The following is a 6,992-nucleotide window of genomic DNA, read 5'->3' as shown; positions in this document are numbered from 1 at the left end:
CTTGCGGGTGCTTAGAGCCTGCCTAGATGTTAGAGACAGCTACAAGTACACAGGGTGGTCATTAAGAGGGACAAACCTGAGCTGTGAACCAGAATTATGAATCCTAACACATAAGGATTTAGAAAGATGTGGCTCTGCAGCTTGGGCTGGAGGAGATGGTGTTGATGAGCCATCGGTGATGGTGGGAGCAGGTGAGGGTCGAGCCCCTGGCCGGGACCCTCCTCACGTGCCGCTCTCTTGCTTTGCCTCCTGGGACCAAGGGGTGCTAGTGCTCTGAGATATTGCTGTGCGCAGTCCTGTGGATGAACCACCGCAGTTCCAATGGGTGAAATGATTGTCTCTAGAGCAAAGCTTGTCCGTGAAGTATATGCCAAGGAGGACACAGACTGTCAGTATTTGTCTTTTTGTGATGAACAGAGATTAAGGCATGTGTGTTGCATCTTTGTGAGGATTTCCCCTTAATTTGTTTAGACAGTCTCTCTCGGGTGCTGAAGTGCATCCTCTGCCTCTCGTCTGCCAGGTGACGACTCTGAACTTCCCCCAGCCTGTCATGCGGGGTGCGGAGTCCTGCCTTGCCCTGAGTCAAATGCAGGTGTTGGAAGAGACGCGGATGCTGAGACAGGTAGGGATGCATCTGGGGACTGAGCTTCATGCGGAGGGGCTGCAAGGGGGATCAAATATCTGGTGGGGACCTCTTCTCCCCAAATCCGTCTGTAAAACAGATGTGTCTGATGGTCACGCAACACAGCAAAGGAGCATTGGCCGTGGGTCAGTTCCCTCTAATCCAGAAGGAACTTTGCTTTGGGGTTAAAGCTCTCCCAGCTCAAAATGTGAGCCTGCACCAAAACCTCTGGTCTTGGAAAACCAGATGACATTTAGTTTTGCTCATATGTACAGCCATGTCACATTTTCTAATTGCACATGATAATCCTCAAATCCCGTTATTTAATGCTGTTAAGCATAACCCATTATCCTATTCCACAGAATCAAGATTTTCCTTTGCTGTGTTTTTTTTTTCTTTTTGTAGCTTGGTTTTTTTCCAGTGGAAGGGGACAATTCAGTAACAATGTTATCATGATTCAACAGGCTGTTTGGTACAGCTTTGTTTTCCTTTGTATCATACTATTCACATGCATTTAAGGGTGTGAACACTCGTAAGCAGTTATGTTTTTGAGCTCTTAAAAATTACACAGAATAATTCTACTGTTAACACATTTCAGAGTCTCTGGTACAATATGCAAAAATAGAAAAGACACATTTTCCAAAAGTGTGTCCCTAGCAAAGCACGAACGCCAGCAGTAAGAACCTAGCACATCCAGAAATAATGCTTCATAGCTACACAGTCAGTGCAGCCATTATAAACATGCTTGTGAAATGTTCTCCAGGCATTCGACTGGATAAGGACTGCATCATGTATGTATGTAGCTACGAGGTAGACAATATGCAATGGTATATGCTGTACGATGGGGCTGTGTGGCTGTAAGTTCATGCTGGGATGTCGAGCTCTTGGATGATAGCGGAGCTCCGTGATGCTGGATGGCTCAGGGAAGGCGACAGCAATGTCTGTACCAGAGTTAGCTCTGCACACTTCCTTGCTAAAGGGAAATAATTTTCCTTTCTGTCCCACTGTTCATCCCGTGTCCCCTGTGAGAGCTGTGCAGAGAAGCTCTGCCGGTGGGTAATGGGACAGGTACTGACCCAGGGAATGGGAATGCCTGTGTTGTGACTCACCTACCCACAGCCCCGGTAAGCTGAATGATAAATTTCCGTTCTCTGGTGTCATTCACACTGCTAAACATAACTGCGTTGGAGGCTGTCCTTGCATAGACTGCCTGAGCATAATTAAAACCAGCTTGCGTTTGCGGTGTTGATAGCCTTAGCTATGTTAATTATATTCCCAAATGAAGCTGCCAGTCTCCTCTGTCCAAGTTTGCAGCACGGCACAGCGAATGGAAAAGCAAATCTCGCCTGGCTGTCGTTACAAAAGGCTTCAGCACTTGGGGCTTGAGGTTCATGTCACAGCCCAGCTGCCCTTGGGAGGACTGAGGTGGCTAACTAACTCCCCTGGTTAACTGCCCGGGTTAACTCCCCTGGAAGCCGTGGTGCCGAGGAGGAGGTGGGGTTGTGCGGGTCTCCAGAGCTGCTCTGCAGGGCAGCTCTTCCCTGCCTACCCCATTACTCTTCTTCGTGTTTTTAAGAAACTGGCCAGCCTGCCAGCCCCTGGCTCCAGCACTGGGCTGCAGCAGCCCCCTGCTAATGTGATTAACGCTGCCCGTGACACCGCACAGACACAGCAGCAAACAACAGAGCCCCTCCAGATGCACACAGCTAATGGGCTTTATTAACGTGAAATCCAACTTGGCATTTACTGAGACAGGTTTGGACTTGGATGGGGAAAGGATAATCTGGTGTTAATAACCACGGCCAGGCCCTGCCCCTTCTGCTGTCCCTGCCAGTGGGCAAGCTGCAGAACTTCACTTCTGGACTCTGCTGGCTCCCCGGCAGGCTCTGAAGCCCCAGTGGCTGCAACAAGGCTCTAACCTTGCAAGTAGTGTAATTGGAGCCTTGAATGTATTTAGGATGCTTAAGCCATTGATTTAAGCTCTAAAGAAAAAAAAAAGCTATTATCAATAGCTGCACAATTTGATTTGGAAGGACCCAAAGGGACAGCAGCTCCTCCCGCTGCTGCTGTGATGGATCAACAGCTGCATCTGGTGAAGCTGTGGCAGCCACAGCTGCCTCCAGAAATCAGTGGCTGTGGCAGTGCTTGGCTTGGCCGCATTAGCTCTGCCCTTGCCAAAACAGAGCTCTCCACCGTTTACTCAGTGCCTTCCACTAGAGCTTTCAATTCTTTTTACTTTTTGAGCTAAATACTGGACTAAAAGGGCTCCCTCCCCAGCTCGCAGGACCCCTGTGTGTGCTAATGGCACAGTCACACCCCTGCAGCATTAACTGAGCTATTCAGACAGCAATCAGGGTGGACAAATCTCTGCAGAGAAGCAAACCCTTCTCCCCCTGTTAGAGCCCATGCACAGAAATACTTTGGAGTGAAAGCTCAGGCTTTTGCAGACCATGATGTTGGGTCAGAGGTTGGTCCTTTTGAGGAAAAATGCAGCAAACTCTAAGGAAATCACCTGCTTTCTCCCAGGTGCTTGTGTGGCACCATGGTGTATTAGTGCAACAAACCTTCTCTTCCGATTTTTCACGTGGATAGCAGCCTTTTGACTACAAGAACAGCTATGGGAGGCTCCTAAGGTCTGGTGAGTAGGGACAGCTCTTAAAAACAGGCTCGTTTCATAGTTTATGATCATCAACTAACTGGCCAAAGCCTCTTGTTAGCTGGTTTCTGAGGCCATAGTTACCGGCTTATAAGCTTAACAGCATCACGCTGCTCCCTCTCTGTGCTCACGGGCTGACAATGGGCTTGGGGAGAGCAAGTGGAGAAGGTGCAAATGTGAGATGCCCAAGAGGAAGGTAGGAAAGCTGAGGGTAGCTCAGCTGCCGTGCCGTCATTAGGTCATTGGACAGCTATCGTGTTCCCCGGGGACTCAGTTTCGGTAATGTACAGGGCTCGCATGCAGTCTGGCAAAGAAAGGCACCGAATGAAGCGTTGCTAGTGTCTTCTCTAGTATCTGCACTGAAGTTGGCAGATATTTAATAATTATACCAGATACTGGAAAAAAGCTAACACTGAGAACTTTGAATACGTGGAATATTTGTGTGATGCCCCAGAGGCACCTGACTATGTGCAGACATGCAGGCAGCTCCCTCTCTGCAGAGTGAGCAGTGCCTTGAGCCCCAGCTCACCAGCTGAGCCCGTGGTGAATAGATCTTGTGCCTTGTACTACCGGATTTCAGCCATACCTTGAAGGGGTCTGAAAGATCTTCTAGTCTCTTTACATATCTCTATCTGTAATTTGGTCTCACGTGCAGTTTCCATGATTTCTGAACATCTTCCTCTGCAGTGGGGCTTCCCTTTAGGAAGCCAGCATGGTGTGCATGGGCTGTCTGGCACTTTCCTTCCTGGCAAACTTCTGCTTCGTCCAGCTTTGACATCAATTCATTAGTTCTCAACATGTGCATTGTTTGGCAGAGGGGAGTGGCTCATGGGGGCTGGGTTTCATTGCAGTGAGCACAGAATTTGCAGAAAACAATGTATTCCAGAGGAGATTGCTGGGACAGGATCATCTCTCCTCCTAGCCTTCGAAAATGGAACAAGAAATGAAAGCAGACAGTAAGTAAAACTAAAAGAAATACATTCCATGCCATACTGACGAGTTTCTTGACTATTTTTATGCAGTTGTACTTCTTGATTAGGATATTCATAAACTGTGTTTTCAAGTAATATGTTAAAAATAACTGTTTCCAGAACTGAACTCTCTTCCACCAAATGTCAGCGTATGCACTCATCCGGTCAGTGTTTGTGGAAGGAGTGGAAAGGGTTGGCACGTTGGTTGTGCCACGTCTGTGACTTAAAGACATTGCTACGCTCTTAGGCACAATGCAAAGCTCACTGATTCCAGCGGAACAGGGACTTGATCCTCAGAGGTGTGAACTTAGTCCCTGAATCTCTGCTTCTGGGATGCTTCCTTGTTTTGTCTTTACGGTAGGATTCTTGGAATCCACTATAAGATGCTTGTCATGGGTTAGAGATTAAACTGGGATTTGTTATCTTTTAACAAAATGCTGCTTAATCAAAATATCTGTCATGATGGAGCTTTGATCTTATGCCCTTGACTATATCTTTTTCATTAGATGTTAATATGGTGCCTGAAGAAACTCTAATTATGTTAGGCCCCAGTGAAATATTGCTGTCACTGATGTTACTGAAAAGTAATTGAGTTCTGAGGTTCCTTAATTTATGAATGAGAAAAGCTTTGATTAGTTTAAAAAGAAATAATGATGCTACAGGAAGATTCTGTTTAATCCGATGGAAAAAAAAAAACCCTAAACAACTCTGTGGCCCTGGAGGTGCTGCATGGAGCACTGACATCCAGCTTGACCTGCCAGATAGATAGTGAAGCAGTGGGGAAAGTGATTGATGGGGACAAGAACTGCAGGTTAACTGCTAGGGTTTGGCAAAGATTGAGACTCTCCCAAACTTTTGGCTATGGGTTCCAATCCTAAATGCACTGAAAATGAGGGTCTTCCCCTTGACATTGATGGGCTCTTGCTCAGTTACTGCTCGCCAGCTGCAGTATTTGCTGCCCCTGTGGGCTGCCTGGAGGGGTGTGTGGGGAAAGCAGCATTTGGCCTTGGTTTGTACCTCGCCGGGACTTGTCCCTGTCTGCAGAAGAATTCCCCCAGACGATAAAATATGGTTACTGCTCCGGCAAGAGGAACCCAACCCTGGTTCCCATAGAGAGGTGTGTTCGTACCAACTTGCCCTCCTTTAGCTGTTCTTTATGGCTGACCAGCAGTCATGCTCCACGTGGTATTGAGCCTTGACATTGCAAGCCAGCGCTTAGCAGACAGCGCCCTTGAGTGAGAGACGAGGGATCTTCCAGCTGAGAAACAGAGTCTGAGTGCATACAACTGTGACGTCTGACTGTTTTATGCATATGCATAAAAGGCTAATTTTAGACACCCGAGGACTATAAAAGTTAAGTGCAGATGTGCCATGTAGATCTTGGGCACCTCAGGAAAGCAAAGAGGTTTCCACCCATGTAGGTCTTTACTCAGCTTGTGGCCTCTCACCCTGGTTGCAGCTGATCACTCACAGAGGCAGCAGCAGGGAGAGGTGGCAGTGTCCTGGGGGTCATCAGAGGACAGGGAGTCCTTCTGTGGAAGATGCTCAAAGCTGTTGGTGTCCCTGTGCAGGAAGGGCAGGAACACAGCAGTGCACAGAATTGCCCAGAGAGGTTTGGTCATATTTTAACAACCATCCAGCATTGCCCTATTTGCTTACAAAAAGGCCAAACCTCTGATAACCTGATTTTCAACCAAAGGTGAAATCATGTTTTGATGCCAGCTCGGGTGAGCCCAGTGAGAAGCTGTGCTGTGCTGCAGAAGCCATGCAGCAGCCCAGGACCTTGCAGCACACCGGGTTTTAGGGGATGCTGTGACATGGGCCGTGCACAGGTCTGACAAACAGAGCTTTTAGTCTGAGGCTGGAGGTCTCTCCTCCGCCACTGCATGCTGTGGGAATTTTGCTGGCCATTTTCATAGAATCACAGAATCATAGAATGGTTTGGGTTGGAAGGGACCTTAACTCATCTGGTTCCAACCCCCTGCCATGGACAGGGCCATCTTCCACTAGACCAGATTGCTCAAAGCCCCATCCAACATCCATTTTGGTGTGTCTAGAGCTGGATCCCAATGATACAGAACAAAACCTGAAATATTGGATGAGTAACAGCCTAAGCTCTGAATTTCCTGGCTTTGGTCAAAGTCTATCTCAGACTTATTGTTGTATTAAAACAGAGCTATGTGTTCATGTTTATAGACTATTGAGATTTCCAACAACATCACCGTAGCAACAACCATGCAGTTGATTTATTTACTCCAAATTTGGGATATTTTTAACCAGGTCATTTAAACCATTTCCATTGGACTGGAATTTGGTACTCATACTCTTATCTCCATCTTTTGTTTTAAACAGGTTTTTGTTTAACATTTGCACATTAAAAATAGGTGTTCAGGTTCTCTTAGTAATGTGTACGGAAATCCACTATATTTTGGAATGAAAATAAAGGATTTGTTGTGATATAATAGTCAAAATAAGAACCTGGGAGTTCATGCTCCTGGAATATTTCTCTGCAGCACACTAAGGGAAGGCACTCATCCTCCCTCTGCCCTTCCACCCCCACGCGCGCCAAGCACAGCACTTGCCCACCCGAGCAGGGCTTTGCAAGTCTTGGTGAACTGAAGAAAAGGCAGCCCTTGCTAAAGTTGTGCAAAGTCCTTTCAGTGCTTAAAGGTTTGTAAATGCTGCATTTTCTGAATGAGGGAATTTACAATGTTTTCATAGTTGTGTGTCCTTTTCCTTATGA

The sequence above is a fragment of the Harpia harpyja genome, chromosome Z (assembly GCF_026419915.1).
Source record: "Harpia harpyja isolate bHarHar1 chromosome Z, bHarHar1 primary haplotype, whole genome shotgun sequence".
NCBI classification, from domain to species: Eukaryota; Metazoa; Chordata; class Aves; order Accipitriformes; family Accipitridae; genus Harpia; species Harpia harpyja.
The sequence above is the reverse complement of the archived record's forward strand: the minus strand, read 5'-3'. Positions refer to the sequence as shown.